Raw genomic sequence first — 20,580 nt, 5'->3', positions numbered from 1 at the left:
TGAATTTGTCCCAAGTTTCGGCTCCACTAAATCCTTGTATGGCATGATGCATTTTCCACCAGATTGCAGCACTTTGTGTAAAGTACTGAAGAGCGTGTTCCACTTCATACTTCCTTGAGATCAAGTTTCTCCTGAAGTGGTTCTCCATGTTTTGAATCCATATATCAGCCTCCAGCTGGGTCATTGGTCCAGAGACTACAAGTCCAGCTTCAAACTCCATCTGTTATGGTTGAGGTTTTGGGGATGAGACGGGTAAGAGAGGGAGGGAGATACACACAATACAAACAATATTTTTGAGAATAGGTTTTATTTGTGGCCGTCGGAAAACACACACCAATGACGGCTCACAAATCATCCTAACTAACGTGGGTATATAATTGGGGTTTGGACTTCTAATAAACATTGGAACGTTTCGGGGTCTTCGAGTTCTTCGGGTCTTGAGAGTCTTCAATTGGTGTAGCTTCAACTGCATGATAAAATCCTCTTTACTTTGAAGTGGGAGTCGGTTGATCCTTCACGTGGTCAAAGGGGAAAGGGCATTGTCTAACTATTTGAGGTGAGAGAGAACATTTGATGAAAGAATAACAGATGAGAAGTGAAAGGTGTTCTCGAAAATAAGATTTTTTTGAGAGATCCTATCCTAAGAAATTTCCAGTTTCTAGGGTCACGTCCTACAGTCAACATGTGCTCTGATACCATTTCTGTAGCGACCCGACTCAAGACGAGTCAAGCCTCTGTGTTTCTGTGCCATCCCTGGATCAGTATGCTGGCACACACAGTACATCAATGTATATATCAAAGTGCAATCACATGTAAATAGCGTAAAACTGATATATACCTTAATTATTTCAGTGGAAGCAGTCAAGGGAGTGGAGTCCCAATAAACACCAACGGCAAGTTGAGTGTAGACCGTAACCCTGAATCGTACTCTTACTCGTCGAAGAAAAATATTTGCAACATAAGACGTTGCAGTCGTGTAGGTCAGCATATTGAATATGCCGGCAAGTCACATAAGAGAGGGGAGAAAAGTAATCATTTATACTATATGCATATATGGCAGGTGGGGCTATAAGTTTTTAGCGAAAAGCAAGTTTTTCTCCTACAACAAGAGTGGTCTAAAAGCAAAATGTTACTACTTTGTTGGTTGTTAACGAGATGGTTCCGCCAACCAGTTCTCGTACCCGAGTTGTCAATAATTACCCTCATCAAATATATTTAATGGTGCTGAGAAATCCAGATAACTTCAGTTCCTTTGGCTCAAGTTGTCCATGACCGTGGACACGGCTAATCGATTAGGTTTGAGTACTCTGCACAGTTTTGCACACGTTCCCCACAAGATTTGATCGCCTCCGTGTATGTCCTCGCACTTCAGGGTGTTTGAAGACCGGATGATCAAAACATGGTCTTTCAACGGGTCCCTCTGAATCCCTGTCGGTGCCCATCCATTCCTACCGTTCTTCTACATCTGCTAGCACCGCCTGTCCAGAGTCGCCGCGTTGTCCAACCAAGCCAGAGCCCATAATGACTTGTGGCTGTGCAGGTAAGCCTTGGGTCTTGAAAATATCCGTCCGTCCCTTTGAGCCTGGGTGAAGCTTTCCGCAGGATGTCATGGCCTCTCCAGCATCCCGGGTCATCCACTGGGTTCTCCAGGGAGCCGATCAACCGTCCTTCACCCAGAGTTGCATTGCGTCCGAGGTCTTGAAAATCTTGTCTTAACCGGTCTTGATTATTTAATCAACCGAATCCCGTCTACTCAAGCATAGCAATATGAAATTTGTCGTCCCGGGCCTAGTAACGGGGTTGTTGGGTGCCTACCACGTGATACTACAATATGTAACCATAATTTGCAAGTACCTAGTCAGCATGCAATTGGGCATAGGATGGTAGAACTACGATGCATAAAACATAGGTGATACATGATCAAATGACTTGCCTGGTGATGTTGACGAAGAAGAATTTCTCGAGAAAATAACTTGATTGACTACTCGTCACTCTCCGATGAAATCTATATAACAAACATATCATTCACATAAGCACTCATACTAGCAATCATTCTAGTAATCAAAACAACAGAGAGAGCGAATAGGAATCCGAAGGAAACTTCAAATAAGACTAGGGAGTCTTCTATTACGTCAAACACTAAATAGTTTTTGTCTAACAGAAAATAAAACACTAAAATAGAAAAAATAACAGAAAAGAAAATATAAAATAACTAAGATAACAGAAGTAAAATTTACAAAACAATATTTTTTATAAGTATTTTCAAAATAGGAAATCAAACTAGCAATGCAATCAATTCGCAAGTTAGTATAGAACTAGAATTGATTCCATGCAAACAAATAAGAATAAATAAAATAAAATTTTGTTGCTGTTGAAAAGTTACTGGTAAATAGCAGAAAACAAAATATAACTTGTCACAATTACAAAAAAAAACAAATTAAGAACAATTAATACAAAAGAAATAGCAAGAAAACAAAAAAGGCTAAAACAGAATCTGTTTTGCTTAAAACCCTAAGTAAAATTATTTAAAAAAAATTGAAACTTAAACTACTGAAATATATGATCAATAGGAAACAGAAGCAAAAAGAATCAAATTAAAAGCTATTTTAAAATCCCGGAATAAGCAAAACAAGCTTTAATTCAAATCTGATCTAACTCAATTTTTATAAATCCAAACATAGACAAATTATATATCTACAGAAACTGCATAAAATTTGTGATCCAACGCAAAAAGAATCATCCAATTTGCAGTTACACACTAATAGATATGAATTTTCTAAGATTGCAATTTTCTGAAAAAACTGCAATACGGGATTTCGTGGATCTCACCGGAGTTAGTCGCCGGAGTTGGGGAAGACGGCAGGAAGGTTGCTCCGGTGGCCGGCCGAGGCGGTGGAGGGGTCCAGGTGATGGAGGAGGGCTCGGGCAGAAGGTTGGTGGCGTCGGCGGGGCGTGGGGGCGATGGGAGGGAGCAGCAGGAGCTCCGGCGAGTTCCTGTTGGAGGCGAACTCCGGCGAGGTGGGGGCTGCGTTCCGACGAGGGGAGGGGCTGGGCTATGGGGAAAATGGGGAGAGGAGGTTGAGGGGAGTATTTATAGGGGCTCGGGGTGCTCGGAGAAGGAAGGAGCAAGGAGATCGGGAAGGTGGAGATTCCTCTCACCATGGCTATGGAAGTTTCCTGTGCACTTGAGGAAGGAGATAGAGGAAGAAGAAGATCCTGTTGGGCCAGTTTTTGGAAAGGTCTTAATGGGCCACCGTTTATTTCCATTTAAACACGATTTCTTTCCTTTTTCAAAACTAGGAAACTAAAACGATAAAAGGGAAATCAAATCAATTCGGAATATAGAGCTCCTATATACTAAAATTATCAAAAAAATAAAATCTAAATGATGGGCATTTTTCCACGGCAAAAATAAAAACTTCAGAAAAAATTATTTTCACAAAGTTGCCTAAAAGATTTATTTTCTTTTGCAAATAATTTTCAAATGACCCTCTAAGTTTTAGGGTTCAAATAACTTTCAAAATGCCCGTGTGTTTGAGGGTCATGTTCCTTCTCTCTTTTCTGTTTGACAGAATGTATTTCCCGGCATTTCTTGCACGAAGAAAACAAATAGAAATGCAAAAGAATTCAAATGCAAATATCTCCGTTCAAATTCTTTATAGTTGAAGAAGTCATGTCATCTTCTCTCTTTGCTTTTAAATGATTGAATTTGATTTCACCGGAGAAGGGGAAAGTCATTTTATTCCCTCTCATTCAAAAGTTTTTGAAAAGTTTCAAATTTCACACAAGTTTCAATCACTCAAGCAAACAAACAAACAATCTAATAATTATTTTAACATTCCAAAATTTGGGATGTTACAGATATGCGCTATGTTATGTAGGGAGAGATAGCTGAGGATTTTCTTGCGTGTAAGGATAGCTATGATGTTGCGAAACTTCTGCGCAAGTGGAAAGAAAAATCTCTGAACGCTAGGATGAAATACGACCCAAAGTTTTCCCACTTCACCTATGTTTGTGACTGATAAGGATTATGAATTCTCTGTCGACCCTGAGTTAATCACTCTGGTCGAATCTGATCCCTTTCACGGTTACGAGTCTGAAACGGTTGTAGCCCATCTTACCAAACTGCACGATATAGCCACCCTATTCACTAGTGAGGAAAAGATCCGCCACTACTATATGCTCAAGCTGTTTCCTTTCTCGCTAAAGGATGATGCTAAGACCTGGTTCACTTCTCTTGCTCCTGTTTGTGTGCGTAGCCCCCAGGATATGGTCTACTACTTCTCTGAAAAATATTTCCCTGCCCATAAGAAGCAAGCTGCCTTGCAGGAAATATACAACTTTGCTCAAGCTGAAGAAGAGAGTCTCCCACAAGCTTGGGGGAGGCTCATCCAGCTACTGAATGCTTTGCCTGATCACCCTCTTGTGAAGAATGAAATACTTGATATCTTCTATAATGGACTTACCGATGCTTCCAAAGACCACCTAGATAGTTGTGCCGATAGTGTTTTTAGGGAACGAACTGTAGAACAAGCTGAGATTCTACTGAATAACATCTTGTTCAATGAGAATGCTTGGACTATTCCCGAACTACCTCCTAAGCCAACTCCGAAGAAAAGAGGTATTCTATTCCTCAGTCCTGAAGATATGCAAGAAGCCAAGAAATCTGTGCGAGAGAAAGGCATTAAATCTAAAGATGTCAAAAATCTACCACCTATCGAAGAGATCCATGGTCTCGATAACTCGATATAGGTAGTAGAAGTAAATTCTCTGCATAGGTTTGATGAGAGTGATATTCCTTTTGATAAACCTGCTAGCTTATGCATGGATGAATTTGATAACTTTTTTGCCAAACAACAGAATTTCAATGATTACGTTACCAGACAATTGGAAAAGAATGCTCGTATGCTTAGTCATTTAAGTGCTTGTGTGGACAGAAATGTCAATGATTTTAAACTTCTGAGTAAACATGCCTCTATGGTCACTACTCAGGTAGAACAAGTACTTAAAGCTCAGAATGACTTGCTCAATGAGTTGAATGACAATTTCGTCAGAGTCGTTACTAGAGGCGGTAGAATGACCCAGGAACCTCTGTATCGTGAGGTTCATCCGAAGAGAATTGAATAAGATTCTTAAGGAGTTAGCACTGATGCACCTAGTCATCTTAGAAAGAAGAAGAAAGATGATAGGAACCTGCACGCTAGCAACCCTGTTGCTGCTACACCTGAGAGTCCAAACAATGCCTCTATCTCTGATGCTGAAACACAATCTGGTGATGAACATGAGCCTAATGATAATATCAATAGTGATGTTCATGATGATGCTCAGCCTAGCAATGAAAAGGATGTGGAGATTGAACCTAGTGTTGACCTTGATAACCCATAGCCTAAGACTAGAAGATACGATAAGAATGACTTCGCTGCTAGGAAGCACGGTAAAGAAAGGGAGCCATGGGTTCAGAAACCTATGCCCTTGCCTACAAAACCATCCAAGAAAAAGGATGATGAGGATTTTGAGCGCTTCGTTGAAATGATCAGATCTGTCTTTCTGCAGATGCGTCTGACTGATATGCTCAAGATGTCTCCGTATGCTAAGTACATGAAAGATATTGTGACTAATAAGAGGAGGATACCTGATCTTGAGATCTCCGCCATGCTTACCAACTACACTTTCAAGGGTGGAACTCCTAAGAAACTAGGTGATCCCGGTGTGCCCACTATACCTTGCTCCATTAAAGGGAACTACGTTAGAACTGCGTTGTGCAACCTTGGAGCCCGTGTTAGTGTTATGCCTCTCTCTCTTTATCGTAGACTTGAACTGGATAAGTTGATACCCACTGAAATCTCTTTGAAAATGGCCGACAAATCAACTGCTTTCCCTATCGGCATTTGCGAGGATTTGCCTGTTGTGGTTTCTAACACCACTATCTTAACAGACTTTGTTATCTTGGATATTCCTGAGGACGATGCCATGGCGGTCATCCTCGGAAGACCCTTTTTAAACACTGCAGGGGCTGTAATAGATTGCAACAAAGGCAATGTCACTTTCCATGTCAACGGTAATGAGCATACAATGCACTTTCCGAAGAAGCAATATTGAGTACATTGCATCAACGCTATCGAAAAAACTTCATCGATTCTTGTTGGGAGCTTTGAATGCCCTATTCCTCGTGTCAAGATGAAGTATGATTTCCTTGTTGGGGAGATACATATCCCCATTGAGGTAACCTAGTGACTATTCGGAAATTCTCCGTTCTCTTTTGTGATTCGAAAAGGTTTGTCAAAAAGGCTTGATCAACCTCACCGACGGATATCTTTCAACGACCATGAGATGGATGAATCGAGGAGTCACAAACCTCTGTTCCAAGCTTTGACCTTCTGTTGCTTAGAAGAAAAATGATAGGTTTAGTTTAGTTTTCCCTGATTCTGTCTTAGCGTCCGGTAGAAAAATACCCCGAAAATCAAAGTTCTCCGAACGCTGTGAAAATTCTGGGACAAAGAGTCTATCTGGGCCCCACACCAGTAGGCCACAAGCCCTAGGGGCGCGGGCACCCCCTGGCCGCGCCACCCAGGCTTGTGGGGGCCCACAGGCACCCCCTCCACTCATTCTTGCTCCCATCTAGTTCTCCTACCTCTAGAAAAAATCGTTTCGCAGCTCAAACACTTGTTCTTGCTCCTCTTGCTGGGATTTTAGATCTCTTTGCTCAAATCACCGTTCTCCGAACCGTTTTGGGGAAATTACTCATTGGTAAGTGACTCCTTATACTCCGCGTATTTTTGCTGCCTTGGTGACCATGTTCTTGAGCTTTGTATGCTTATTCTAGCTGGTCCCAAGTAGTTTTGATGCGTAATATGGTCTCTAGGCACTTGTTGGAGTAGTTGTTACAAGTTCCGTTGAGCCTTATTCACCTTCCCTTAGAATCACTAAAAATTTCAGAATTTTTCAGAGATAGAAAGGGATAAGATGAAGAGGTTCTTGAGAGGCTCGTCAAGCCGTGACCCCAAGGATGATGGGAGTGAGAAGAAGCCCAAGTATCCGGTCCCTCGAGTCGCGGAAGTTCGAGCGTGCGAGTGGCCAAGCAACGTGTTCTTGCGCACCGCTGGAATTTATGAGGACTTTTATCACTTGGTGGAAAACGCAGGCCTTACCGCCTTCGTTGAAGATAAGTGTTCGCAATACCTCCTCCTCACTAATATCTTCGTACAAAGCTATAACTTCTATCCGAGGAAGAATCCTCCTATGGTTGAGTTTAAACTTTATGATGTCCCCCAGCGCATGTCACTCCAGGATTTTTGCAATGTTTATAAATTACCTTATGTTGGGGATATTCATGAACCTCGCCCATGGGACTTGGAAGCTTTCATCGGTACAATTGCTGTAGGAGAGGACAGAGGAGTGTCTTGCGCTAGAGCTGCTAGCATTCATTTTCCCGTGCTTCGGTACTTCTCACTATTTGTGGGAAAATGTTTGATTGGCCGTGGGAAAGCTGGGTCACTTAGTTCCCCAGATCTTGCGGTCTTGCGCGAAGCCCTTTATAACGATAAAACTTATAGCTTGGGCGCCATAGTAGCTCAACGGTTGAACCTGAACCATTCCAAGGGTGTTGTCTATGGAGGTATCTATGCTACTCGTCTTGCAGGACACTTTGAGATACCTATTAGACTAGAGAAAGAAGAAGCGATTCTTCTTCCCGAGAGATATCTAGATTACGATAGCATGGTTCGCCATGACTTTCTTGATAGAGATATAGGTGGTAGGATGATTTATAACCTGGTATTTAGTCAGGGTACTCATGAGACTATTACTTTGCCTGCTCCTTCTTTGTTCAATCTTCATGCAGGCAGGTACATTATTATGCCCTCGGACATCTACGCATATTGGGGCTTGGCCCAACCACAGGTGCCCGTGCCCGAGCCGCCAGTCGAGTACCAGACACCGGTTTATTAGTGGGAGCCGAAGGAGCTCACACAACAGTGGCATCCACAGTCCACTCCGGAGTACCCAGGAGCTGGTTATTTCCCTCCTTGGGAGTAGACCAAGTTAGGCCAAAAGCCTAAGCTTGGGGTAGTACGTGTTCTCACTGACTTTACATTCTTGCTTATGCTTTCACTTTGTTAGCCGGTGTTCACACTTTGCCACTATATCATCCATGCTAGTTTATTTTCTTTTTCTCTTTTTCTTTTCATGTGTCTGTCTAGTTTGAGAAAACCCAAAAATATTTTATTTTTCTTATTTTGCTTGTTGGGAGCTTTCCCGTGTAGATAGTTTTCTTTTTCTTTGGGTCAAGGTAGAAGATATTGGTTACAATGTTTAGTGGCTCTTGCATGCATACCTGTTTAGCTTTGAAAGAGCCATATTACTTTGTCTTCTCCTTTGTGTTTGCCTGCAGATTCCAGCTTTAGTCCAATGCACGAGCACTCTTATTATTGTTCACATCATTCGGTCGTGCAAGTGAAAGGCAATAATGAGGATATATGATGAAGTGACTGAGCCTGGAAAAGCTGGTATGAACTCGATCTATTTTGTTTTTGTAAATATGACTAGCTCACTGTTCCTAGTTCAGCTTTGTTGTGAGAGAAACATGTTTGCAATGACAACTTAGAGATCATAGTTTCTTATGCCATGCTTACTTAGCTAGGAGCTTATAATGGTTTGTCTTGGTTGCCAACATGAATGTTGAGATGACTATGATGTAGTATGCTAGGATGGTATCCTCCTTTGAATGTTTCAAGTGGCTTGACTTGGCGCATGTTCACGCATGTAGTTGAAACAAAATCAACATAGCCTCTATGATGTTCATGTTCATGGTGATTTATGTCCTACTCATGCTTGCACTCAATGTTAGTTAATCTCAATGCATTTTGCTGACTGTTGTCGCTCTCTAGTTGGTCGCTTCCCAGTCTTTTTCTAGCCTTCACTTGTACCAAGCAGGAATACTGCTTGTGCATCCACTCCCAAAACCCAAAGTTGTGCCATATGAGTCCACCATGCCTACCTATGTGCGGTATCTACCTGCCGTTCCAAGTAAATTTGCATGTGCCACTCTCTAAATCTTCAAGAAATAATCTGTTTTGCATGCTCGAACCGCTCATGTGGTGACAGGGGCTATTGGTATCTTCCAAGCTAGGCGTGTTATCCTCGATATGTGTTTATTCACTATCATTCACGAGAAAGGGGCCGGTAATTGGAATTCCCAGTTCAATGCTCAAATCGAAAAGATAATTGCAAACAAAACTCCCCCAGGATTGTTGTTGGTATGGACAGTACCCGAGGATTCGGCTAGCCGTGGAGTGTGATTGATTGGTGGTGGGGGAGTCAAAACTTTACTTTTCTGTTTGGGAACCGCCTATAGCATGTGTAGCATGGAAGATATTGAGAACTCTTAGTCATTGCGTTGACAATGAAAGCATGCCACCCAAAATTATTATCTTTGTTTTCAAAGCTTGAGCTCTGGCACCTCTGCAAATCAATGCTTCGCTCTACGAAGGGCCTGTTTATTTATGTTCCCGTTGAGTCATCCTCGTCGTACAAAAGCACGAATTAGAGAGCACCTCTGTCATTTTTATGCTTTGCTTTTAACTGTGTTGAGTATGACTATGACTGGATCTTCATTGCCATGAATTACAATGTTTAGTCAGCCCTTGGTCTTTTAAGGTGCTCTGCATTTATGTTTTGCAGTCTCATAAAGAGCTAGCGAGATACCATCTATTCGTATTGCTTCATGTTGATTTGATTGAAGTGTTGACACTTGAGGCTTATTATTATTTGCTCGCTAGTTGATTATGCCATTGATATGAGTTTACCATGAGACCTAGATGTCATTAGCTTATGTGGTTTGCTTGTGATGTTGCTGAAATTCTGGTTGTGAGTTAGACATAGTTGCAACAACAAGATCAAACGGAGTTCGTCAAAGTTTTTCTTTTGTCTCTCTCAGTTTGTCAACTGAGTTACTTGAGGAAAAGCAAGGCTTTAAGCTTAGGGGAGTTGATACGTCTCCATCGTATCTACTTTTTCGAACTCTTTTGCCCTTGTTTTGTACTCTAATTTGCATGATTTGATTGGAACTAACCCGGACTGACGCTGTTTTCAGCAGAATTGCCATGGTGTTGTTTTTGTGCAGAAATGAAAGTTCTCGGAACGTCCTGAAAATTTACGAAGATTTTTTCTAGAATAAATGAAAAATACATGCGCAAAGTTCCACGTGAGGGGGCGTGCTAGTGCGCCACAAGCCCCTGGGCCACGGCCAGCCCTATGGTCGTGCCATGAGGGATTGTGGGGCCCACTTGGCACCACCGCCGCCAATCTTAGTCCTATATCTTCCGTTTCTCTTGGAAAAAAATCAGATTGAAGGTTTCATCGCGTTTTGCGATACGGAGGCGCCACCACATCCTGTTCTTCATCTGGAGGGCAGATCTAGAGTCCGTTTCGGGCTCCGGAGAGGGGAAATCTTCGCCATCGTCATCATCAACCTTTCTCCATCGACAGTTCCATGATGCTCTTCATCGTTCGGGATTAATCTCATCATAGGCTTTCTGGACAGTGATGAGTGGGATGATATCTATCATGTAATCGAGTTAGTTCTTGACGGGGATTGACTCCTAGTATCCACTATGTTCTTGATTGATGTTGCTACTACTTGGCTATGCTTAATGCTTGTCACTAGGGCCCGAGTGCCATGACTTTAGATCTGAACCTATTATGTTGTCGCCAATAAATGTGTGTTTTAGATCCTATCTTGCAAGTTGTAGTCACCTGGAGTACTATGTGTTATGACCCGGCAACCCCGGAGTGACAATAGCCGGAACCACTCCCGGAGATGACCATAGTATGAGGAGTTCATGTATTCACCAAGTGTTAATGCGTTGGTCCGGTTCTTTATTAAAAGGAGAACCTTAATATCCCGTAGTTTCCATTAGGACCCCGCTGCCACGGGAGGGATGGCCAATAGATGTCATGCAAGTTCTTTTCCATAAGCACGTATGACTACATACGGAATACATGCCTACATTAGATTGATGAACGGGAGCTAGTTACATATCTCTCCGTGTTATAGCTGTTACATGATGAATCACATCCGTCACACTCATCCATCACCGATCCACTGCCTACGAGTCTTTTACTACTGGTCCTCGCTATGTTACTTGGCCTAGGCTTGTCCCTTGCTACAAGAGGGATTGGGCCACTTAGCTGCTACTGCTGTTACTTGTTACTTTCCTGTTGCTGATATTACTGTTCCTTGCTTTCGCTGTTACTTGTTGCAAGACTTTGTTGGCGCAAACATCGCGTCAACAGTGCCTTTTCTGGCGCCACTGCTGGGAATTGCCAAAGCTTTTCCTGGTGCCATTGCTATCGTACTACCTTGCTACTGATACTTTGCTTGCAGACACTAATCTTTCAGGTGTGGTTGAATTGACAACTCAGGTGCTAATACTTAAGAATATTCTTTAGCTTCCCCTTGTGAGCGAATCAATAAATTTGGGTTGAATACTCTACCCTCGAAAACTGCTGCGATCCCATACGCTTGTGGGACATCAAGGCTCCAAGCAAAACACATATCATGTGGTGAATAAAAATATAGCTCCAAGTAACGTTACCGATGGATTGAAGACGAAAGAGGGGATGCCTTCCCGGGGCATCCCCAAGCATAGGCTTGTTGGTGTCCTTGAATTTGGCTTGGGATGCCTTGGGCATCCCCAAGCTTAAGCTCTTTCCACTCTTTATCCCATTGTCCACGAGAACATCACCCAAAACTTGAAAACTTCACAACACAAAACTTAAACTGAAACTCGTGATATCATTAGTATAAGAAAACAAACCACCAACTCTTTAGGTACTGTAGTAAACTTGATTTCTATTTAGATTGATGTTATATTACTGTATTATCACTCTTCCATGGCTACTACCCCACGATACTATCCATAGTTTCATCAAAATAAGCAATCAACACAACAAAAACAGAATCTGTTAAAAACAGACCAGTCTGTAGCAATCTGTATACTTCGTATACTTCTGGTATCCCACAAATTCTGAAAAATATGAAAATTAGGGCAATTTTCATATGAACCAGCATAAAAAAGAATCAACTCAAAAGCTCTTTCTGGATAGGAATTAAAAATAATTTTGTGAGCACAAAGTTTCTGTCTTTTTCAGCACGATCAAACAACCATCACCAAAACTAGCCATAAAGGTTCTACTTGGCACAAACACTAAAATAAACATAAAAAACACAATCGTAACAGAATTATGATGGTGTGGACAAAAAAAAACAGAAAGTGAAAAGCAAAAATAAATTTATTCATTAGGTTGCCTCCCAACAAGCGCTATTGTTTAACGCCCTTAGCTAGGCATTGATATTTCAATGATGCTCACACAAAAGACAAGAATTGAAGCACAATGAGAGCATCATAAAGCATGTGAAAATCACATCTAAGTATAACATACTTCCTATGCATAGGCATTTTATAGGGAAACAAATTATCAAGACAAGCAATAACTACCATATGCAAGGAAGAAGAAAGAGACAATATCAATCTCAACAAAACGAGAGGTAATTTAGTAACATGAAAGTTTCTACCACAATATTTTCCTCTCTCATAACAATTGCATGTGGGATCATAATCAAATTCAACAATATAGCTATCACATAGGATATTCTTTTCATGATCCACATGCATGCAAAGTTGACGCTCTTCAAAAATAGTGGGATTATCATCAACTAAAGTCATGACTTCTCCAAACCCACTTTCAATATTATTGCAAATATCATATTCATGATGAGGCTTAAACAAATTTTCAAGATCGTAAGAAAAATCATTATCCCAATCATGATCATGGCAACAAGTAGTGGACATAGCAAAACTAGCATCCCCAAGCTTAGGGTCTTTGCATATTTTTAGCATAATTAGAATTTATAGTGAAACCATTGCAATCATGCTTTTCATTCAAGGAGCCCTCGTGAATCACTTCATAAATTTCTTCATCACAATTTCCAGATTCACGCATCTCAAGCAAAACTTCATAAAGATAATCTAGTGCACAAAACTCACTAGCAATTGGTTCAACATAATTGGATATATTAATGATATTAGCAAGTGGGTGAGGATCCATATCAATAGATACTTAGCAAGCAAAGATGCAAGCATATTGAAGGCACATGGCACACAAGCAAAGGAAAGGCAAACGAAAAAGGCAAATATTTTTGTAAATTTTGTTTTTTCAAAAGTTGGGGAGAGGATAACGGGAGGAAAAGGAAAATAATGTAAATGCAAGAGAAGAGTTTGCGATAGTTACTTGGATAAGCTTCTCTTTGAATACTCCCCGGCAACGATGCCAGAAATTGGCACGTTGACGGGAGACTATTCTTGGCTTGATCCTCCCCGGCAACGGCGCCATAAATTCTTCTTGCTACCTATTGAGCTTGCGTTGTTTTTCCCTTGAAGAGGAAAGGGTGACGCAACACAGTAGCAGTAAGTATTTCCCTCAGTTTGAGAACCAAGGTATCAATCTAGTAGGAGTATCAAGATGAGGCACCAATGTACCTGCGCAAAAACAAACAAACTTGCACCCAACGCTATAAAGGGGTTGTCAATCCCTTCACAATTATTTGCAAGGTGAGATCTGAAGGTGAAAAGTGCAACAAAGTAAATCTGTAGATCTGAAAATATGAGGTGAAGTAGACCCGAGGGCCATAATGTTCACTAGAGGCTTCTCTCATGATAGCAAGTATTACGGTGGGTGAACGAATTGCCGTCGAGCAATTGATAGAATCACGCAAAGTCATGATGATATCTAAGGTAATGATCATACATATAGGCATCACGTTCGAGACAAGTAGACCGATACTTTCTGCATCTACTATTATTACTCCACACATCGACCGCTATCCAGCATGCATCTAGTGTATTGAGTTCATAACAAACAGAGTAATGCCTTAAACAAGATGACATGATGTAGAGGGATAGATTCATGCAATAGATATAAACCCCCTCTTTTTACCCTTGATGGAAACAACACGATGCGTGCCTCGCTACCCCTTCTGTTGCTGGGTGGGGACACCGCACGGTATGAACCCAAAACCAAGCACTTCTCCCATTGCAAAAATTATAGATCAAGTTGGTCAAACGAAACCCACAACTCGAAGAGAATTACAAGGATACGAAATCATGCATATAAGAGATCAGAGGAGACTCAAATAATATTCATAGATAATCTGATCATAAATCCACAATTCATCAGATCTCGACAAACACACCGCAAAATAAAGTTACATCGGATAGATCTCCATGAAGATCATGGAGAACTTTGTATTGAAGATCCAAGAGAGAGAAGAAGCCATCTAGCTACTAGCTATGGACCCGAAGGTCTATGGTGAACTAGTCACGCATCATCGAAGAGGCAATGGTGTTGAAGAAGAAGCCCTCTGTGTTCGAATCCCCCTCCGGCAGGGCACCAGAACGGTCCCCAGATGGGATCTTGCGGAGACAGAAGCTTGCGGCGGCGGAAAAGTATTTTCGTGGCTCCCTATGGTGGTTCTGGATTTTTAGGGAATTTATAGGCGAAAGAAGTAGGGCAAAGGAGCCACGTGGGGCCCACAATCCTGCTAGCCCCCCAGGCCGCGACTAGGGGGCTTGTGACCTTCTCCGGAGTCCTTTGCCTTGGTTCTCAAGTTCCCTGCGTATCTTCTATTATGGAAAAATCATTCTAGATGTTTTATTCCGTTTGGACTCCGTTTAATATTCCTCTCTTAAAAAGGTCAAAAACACGAAAAAAACAGAAGCTGGCACTTGGCACTGAGTTAATAGGTTAGTCCCAAAAAAGATATAAAGTAGCGTATGCATGCATACAAAACATCCAAAGTTGACAACATAATAGCATGGAACCATAAAAAATTATAGATACGTTGGAGACGTCTCAGAAACTCAAATACATGTGTGGATACATAGACAGAACTTTGTCCCTAGTAAGCCTCTAGTTGACTAGCTCGTTGATCAAAGATAGTTAAGGTTTCCTAGCCATAGACAAGTGTTGTCACTTGACAACGGGATCACATCATTAGGAGAATGATGTGATGGACAAGACCCAAACTATAAACATAGCATATGATCGTGTCATTTTGTTGCTATTGTTTTTTGCATGTGAAGTATACATTCCTATGACCATGAGATAATGTAAATCATTGACACCGGAGGAATGCCTTGTGTGTATGAAATGTCGCAACGTAACTGGGTGACTATAAAGGTTCTCTACAGGTATCTCCAAAGGTGTTCGTTGAGCTAGCATGGATCTAGACTGGGATTTGTCACTCCGTATGATAGAGAGGTATCTCGGGGCCCACTCTCTACAACATCACAAATAAGCCTTGCAAGCAATGTGACTAAAGAGTTAAGCCAGATGATGTTGTATTACGGAACGAGCAAAGAGACTTGCTGGTAACGAGATTGAAATAGGTATGGAGATATCGACGATCGAATCTCGGGCAAGTAACATACCGAAGGACAAAGGGAATGATATACGGGATTGTGTGAATCCTTGACATAGAGGTTCAACCGATAATATCTTCGTAGAATATGTAGGATCCAATATGGACGTCCAGGTCCCGCTATTGGATATTGGTCAGAGAGTGCCTCGGTCATGTCTGCATAGTTCTCGAACCCGCGGGGTCTGCACACTTAAGGTTTCGTGACGATATAAGTATAGTTGAGTTGTTATGTTGGTGACCGAAGGTTGTTCGGAGTTCCGGATGAGATCACCGACACGACAAGGTACTCCGGAATAGTCCAGAGGTAAAGATTGATATATGGGATAATAGTGTTTGGTCTCCGAAATGGTTTCAGAATTCACCAAAAGGGGTTTCAGATGTTTCCCGAAATGTTTGGGTACGAGAACACCTTTATTTGGGCCAAGGGGTAAAGCCCACGAGGCTTTAGGAAGGTGCAAAAGGAGTTTTGCGAAGGCCACAGGCCAGACGCGAGTGACCCTGGCGTTTGGGGCCAGACGCCGAGGACCCTTGCGTTTGGTCTTGGAGTCCGAAGTGTTGGGGAACGTCGCATGGGAAACAAAAAAATTTCCTACGCGCACGAAGACCTATCATGGTGATGTCCATCTACGAGAGGGGATATTCGATCTACGTACCCTTGTAGATCGCACAGCAGAAGCGTTAGTGAACGCGGTTGATGTAGTGGAACGTCCTCACGTCCCTCGATCCGCCCCGCGAACCGTCCCACGAACCGTCCCGCGATCCGTCCCATGATCCGCTCCGATCTAGTGCCGAACGGACGGCACCTCCGCGTTCAGCACACGTACAACTCGACGATGATCTCGGCCTTCTTGATCCAGCAAGAGAGACGGAGAGGTAGATGAGTTCTCCGGCAGCGTGACGGTGCTCCGGACGTTGGTGGTGATCTAATCTCAGCAGGGCTCCGCCCGAGCTCCGCAGAAACACGATCTAGAGGTAAAACCGTGGAGGTATGTGGTCGGGCTGCCGTGGCAAAAGTTGTCTCAAATCAGCCCTCAAACCTCCGTATATATAGGGGGAAGAGGGGGAGCCTTGCCTTGGGGTCCAAGGACCCCCAAGGGGGTCGGCCGAGCCAAGGGGGGGAGTCCTCCCCTTCCAGACCGAATCCAACTAGGTTTGGAAGGAGGAGTCCTTCCCCTTTTTCCCAGCTCCTCCTTTTTTTCTTTTCTCTTTGATTTTCTTCCTATGGCACATAGGGCCTTCTTGGGCTGTCCCACCAGCCCACTAAGTGCTGGTGCGCCACCCCCAAGGCCTATGGGCTTCCCCGGGGTGGGTTGCCCCCCCGGTGAACACTCGGAACCCATTCGTCATTCCTGGTACATTCCCGGTAACTCCGAAAACCTTCCGGTAATCAAATGAGGTCATCCTATATATCAATCTTCGTTTCCAGACCATTCCGGAAACCCTCGTGACGTCCTTGATCTCATCCGGGACTCCGAACAACATTCGGTAACCAACCATATAACTCAAATACGCACAAAACAATGTCGAACCTTAAGTGTGCAGACCCTGCGGGTTCGAGAACTATGTAGACATGACCCGAGTGACTCCTCGGTCAATATCCAATAGCGGGACCTGGATGCCCATATTGGATCCCACATATTCTACTAAGATCTTATCGTTTGAACCTCAGTGCCAAGGATTCATATAATCCCGTATGTCATTCCCTTTGTCCTTCGGTATGTTACTTGCCCGAGATTCGATCGTCAGTATCCGCATACCTATTTCAATCTCGTTTACCGGCAAGTCTCTTTACTCGTTCCGTAATACAAGATCCCGCAACTTACACTAAGTCACATTGCTTGCAAGGCTTGTGTGTGATGTTGTATTACCGAGTGGGCCCCGAGATACCTCTCCGTCACACGGAGTGACAAATCCCATTCTCGATCCATACTAACTCAACGAACACCTTCGGAGATACCTGTAGAGCATCTTTATAGTCAGCCAGTTACGTTGCGACATTTGATACACACAAAGCATTCCTCCGGTGTCAGTGAGTTATATGATCTCATGGTCATAGGAACAAATACTTGACACGCAGAAAACAGTAGCAACAAAATGACACGATCAACATGCTACGTCTATTAGTTTGGGTCTAGTCCATCACATGATTCTCCTAATGATGTGATCCCATTATCAAGTGACAACACTTGCCTATGGTCAAGAAACCTTGACCATCATTGATCAACGAGCTATTCAACTAGAGGCTTACTAGGGACAGTGTTTTGTCTATGTATCCACACATGCACTGTGTTTCCAATCAATACAATTATAGCATGGATAATAAACGATTATCATGAACATAGAAATATAATAACAACTAATTATTACTGCCTCTAGGGCATATTTCCAACAGTCTCCCACTTGCACTGGAGTCAATAATCTAGTTCACATCACCATGTGATTCCAACGAATCCAACACCCATATAGTTATGGGGTCTGATCACGTCTTGCTCGTGAGAGAGGTTTTAGTCAACGGATCTGGAACTTTCAGATCCGTGCGTTCTTTACAAATCTTTATGTCATCTTATAGATTCTGCTACTACGTGCTATTCGGAAATGCTCCAAATATCTACTCTACTATACGAATCCGTTTCACTACTCATAGTTATTCGGATTAGTGTCAAAGCTTGCATCGACGTAACCCTTTACGACGAACTCTTTAACCACCTCCATATTCGAGAAAAATTCCTTAGTCTATTTAGTTACTAAGGATAACTTTGACCGCTGATCAGTGATTCAATCCTGGATCACTCTGTGTACCTCTTAACAGACTTGCTGCAAGGCACACATCAGGTGCGGTACTCAGCATGGCATACTTTAGAGTCTACGGCTAAGGCATAGAAGACGACCTTCGTCTATTCTCTTTATTCTGCCGTGGTCGGGTTTTGAGTCTTACTCAAATTCACACCTTACAACGCAACCAAGAACTCCTTCTTTGCCGATCTATTTTGAACTCCTTCAAAAACTTGTCAAGGCATGCATCTTGTTGAAACTTCCATTAAGCGCTTTTGATCTATCTCCATAGATCTTTGATGCTCAACGTTCAAGTAGCGCAATCCAGGTATTCCTTTGAAAACTCCTTTCAAACAACCTTGTATGCTTTACAGAAATTCTACATTACTTCTGATCCACAATATGTCAATCACATATACTTATCAGAAATTCCATAGTGCTCCCACTCACTTCTTTGGAAATACAAGTTTCTCATAAACCTTGTACAAACCCAAAATCTTTGATCATCTCATCGAAGTGTATATTCCAACTCCGAGATGCTTCCACCAGTCCATTGAAGGATCACTTGAGCTTGCATACTTGCTAGTATCTTTAGGATCGACAAAACCTCCTGGTTGTATCACATACAATGTTTGCTCAAGGAAACCGTCGAGGAAACAATGTTTTGACATCCTACGTGCAATGTTTCATAAATAATGCAGCAACTACTAACATAATTCTAACAGACTTTTAGCATAGCTACGAGTGAGAAAGTTTCATCATAGTCAACTGTTTGATCTTGTCGGAAACATCTTTGCGACAAGTCGAGATTTTCTTAATAGTGACTTATCACCATCATCGCCTATCTTCCTTTTAAAGATCCATCTTTACTCAATAGTCTTACTACCATCAAGTAGTTCTTCCAAAGTCTACACTTTGTTTTCATACATGGATCCTCTCTCGGATTTCATGGCCTCCATCCATTTGTCGGAATCCGGGCCCACCATTGCTTTCTCCATAACTCGTAGGTTCACTGTTGCTCAACAACATGACCTCCAAGACTGTTGGAATTATGCCCTAGAGGCAATAATAAATGTATAGTTATTATTATAATTCCTGTATCAAGATAATAGTTTATTATCCATGCTATAATTGTATTGAATGAAGACTCATTTACATGTGTGGATACATAGACAAAACACCGTCCCTAGCATGCCTCTAGTTAGCTAGCCAGTTGATCGATGATAGTCAGTGTCTTCTGATTATGAACAAGGTGTTGTTGCTTGATAACTGGATCACGTCATTGGGAGAATCACGTGATGGACTAGACCCAAACTAATAGACATAGCATGTTGATCGTGTCATTTTGTTGCTACTGTTTTCTGCGTGTCAAGTATTTATTCCTATGACCATGAGATCATATAACTCACTGACACCGGAGGAATGCTTTGTGTGTGTCAAACGTTGCAACGTAACTGGGTGACTATAAAGATGCTCTACAGGTATCTCCGAAGGTATTAGTTGAGTTAGTATGGATCAAGACTGGGATTTGTCACTCCGTGTGACGAAGAGGTATCTCGGGGCCCACTCGGTAATACAACATCACACACAAGCCTTGCAAGCAATGTAACTTAATGTAAGTTGCGGGATCTTGTATTACGGAACGAGTAAAGAGACTTGCTGGTAAACGAGGTTGAAATAGGTATACGGATACTGACGATCGAATCTCGGGCAAGTAACATACCGAAGGACAAAGGGAATGCCATACGGGATTATACGAATCCTTGGCACTGAGGTTCAAATGATAAGATCTTCGTAGAATATGTGGGATCCAATATGGGCATCCAGGTCCCGCTGTTGGATATTGACCGAGGAGTCTCTCGGGTCATGTCTACATAGTTCTCGAACCCGCAGGGTCTACACACTTAAGGTTCGGCGTTGTTTTATGCGTATTTGAGTTATATGGTTGGTTACCGAATGTTGTTCGGAGTCCCGGATGAGATCACGGACGTCACGAGGGTTTCCGGAATAGTCCGGAAACGAAGATTGATATATAGGATGACCTCATTTGATTACCGGAAGGTTTTCGGAGTTACCGGGAATGTACTCGGAATGATGAATGGGTTCCGGGAGTTCACCGGAGGGGGGCAACCCACTCCGGGAAAGCCCATAGGCTTTTGGGGGGGTCACACCAGCCCTTAGTGGGCTGGTGGGACAGCCCACCAATCCCCTATGCGTCAAGAGAGAAAAAATCAAAGGAAAGAAAAAAAAAGGAAGAAGTGGGAAGGGGGAAGGACTCCCTCCCACCAAACCAAGTAGGACTCGGTTTGGGGGGGGAGAGTCCTCCCCCC

The sequence above is a fragment of the Hordeum vulgare genome, chromosome 6H (genome assembly GCF_904849725.1).
Source record: "Hordeum vulgare subsp. vulgare chromosome 6H, MorexV3_pseudomolecules_assembly, whole genome shotgun sequence".
NCBI lineage: Eukaryota > Viridiplantae > Streptophyta > Magnoliopsida > Poales > Poaceae > Hordeum > Hordeum vulgare.
The sequence above is the reverse complement of the archived record's forward strand: the minus strand, read 5'-3'. Positions refer to the sequence as shown.